Source organism: Mus pahari, chromosome 2, assembly GCF_900095145.1.
Source record: "Mus pahari chromosome 2, PAHARI_EIJ_v1.1, whole genome shotgun sequence".
NCBI classification, from domain to species: Eukaryota; Metazoa; Chordata; class Mammalia; order Rodentia; family Muridae; genus Mus; species Mus pahari.
The window spans coordinates 138,269,829-138,271,839 of NC_034591.1; positions in this window are offsets into that span (position 1 = coordinate 138,269,829).

A 2,011-nucleotide genomic window follows, 5' to 3' on the forward strand; every position below is an offset into this window, starting at 1 on the left:
TTTTTTTTTTTTTTTTTGGTATGTGAGGGGGAGGGTCTAATTCAGTCCAGGCTAATCTTAAAGGAAAATGGGTTTGTTTTGGCTTACAGTTTGTGAGGGTTATACAACAATTGGAATGGCCTGGTAACCAGAGCAGGAGGCCCAGCCTCTCTCACTGCATCCAGTCAAGAACTGGAGGGCAATGAATAAGAAACGAATGTTTTACTGTGGGTATGGGCCCTACGGAGGCCAGAAGCATTTGATCCCCTGGAGATGAAGCCACCTGACTGACAGGGCAGGCTGCCTGCTGGGAAATAAACTCTAGTTCTCTGGAAGAACAAATACTTAACCAGGAGAGTGGTTTTTATTCCTGTGAAATAATAGAACTTGTGGAGAGAGCCCCTGAGGTCCCACACCTAGTGCTTCTGGGGAAGAGGAGGGACCTCAGTCTCTTGTTTTTGTGTCACGCCGCAGATTAATCTGGGACTTCCTGGTTCCAGACGGAGGCTCTCTTCCCTGAGCTTAACACCCTAACCTACTTGGGGGGGTGGGGGGGGGAGATGTCAAGTGTTATCACAGGAGACTGAGAGGATGTGTGGCTTCAGAAGTGAGTTTGGGGTTTAAGGGTGAGATGGAGAAGATTTAAATTTTCTGAAAAAACAAAAGATATATATACATCCTGTGTAGTTAGTTGTGTGTAAACTTGAGATTAAGTTAACTGCTGGTGCATTAATTACAGATGTTGCGTTATAGTAGTTGTTGGTCAGTTTTATTACATTTAGCTAAAGCATGATACTGAAAAACACAGAAGCAAGTGACACCTAGTAACTGCCATGCGTAAATACCCGTACCTGTCAACTCACATCAGTAACTCCTGACCACTCACAGGGGTACCCGTTCCAGCCCAAGCAGGTTCTGTAGCTGCTCCTCAGCTGTTTTGGCAGTCAGAAAAATTGTCCCTCGTTGTGCCACAGACGCATAAAGAGGGCACACGAAGGCTAGGACACATTCCTTTGCAAAGTCCAGGCTAATTCCACCTAGAATTCTCATCTTCTGCTTTCTGTCCTTTGGCATCAGTGGAGATGGCTGCTGTGTCAGAGATGGGACATCATCACCTCCACAAACCCTGACTACTCTTACGGAGAGACCACTTTGCTTCAACTCTTAGGGGTTTCCTTGATAAGATTCTAAAATGTGTGGTCTTGAGAATCAAATCCAAGGACTCTTAGACCCTGGGTAAGTGCTCTGCTACTGAACATCACTCTCGGTCCTTGGTGTGAGAATCTGAGCTTGAATTTTACCCTTTTCAGGGTCTAAGAGATTACACCAAATCACTCAGGAGTGGGGCTAGTTCAAGAGGCCTCCCCAGCTGCAGCTTTCAGAGGCTTTTTGCTTCAGGCTCCCACCAAGGGACCTATTCAAATGCCTTAGTCAACTGCGATCTGAGTCCCAAGCTGTTGCAGGACCCCAGCTGACTTCTTTATTTAACAAATTCTCTTTTTTCCCTGCTAGGGGCTCCTCTCCCTCCCCTGTCTGGCAACTGTCCCGCATTCTCTTTGTAGTGCTCCCCACCAGGACATGTTTTCTCTCCACTGTCACCAGGCTTGCTGCAGACCCGGTTTTTATTCACAACAGAATTAACCTTTTCCTTTACCCAAAGAAGCAAGCCCTTGGAATTCAATGGCAGAGCAAAGTCTGTGCATCTGAGCTTGTAGTTTGTACTGTCCAATTCCAAAGACCCAGGCAAATTTGATCCAGGGTGCTCCTGTTAGAACCGAGGAAGAAACCAATTCCAAGACTGCCTGATTAAAGCAGGCTTGGTACACCAGGAACTGGCCAGCCTTGGCCACAATGGTTTGTGTTAGTGGTCTTCCTTCTCCCATCTTTGGGATTAACATTTGCTCCCTAGGGTTCGAAAAGAAATTGACAGCCAGGCGTGGTGGCGCACGCCTTTAATCCCAGCACTTGGGAGGCAGAGGTAGGTGGATTTCTGAGTTCGAGGCCAGCCTGGTCTACAGAGTGAGTTCCAGGA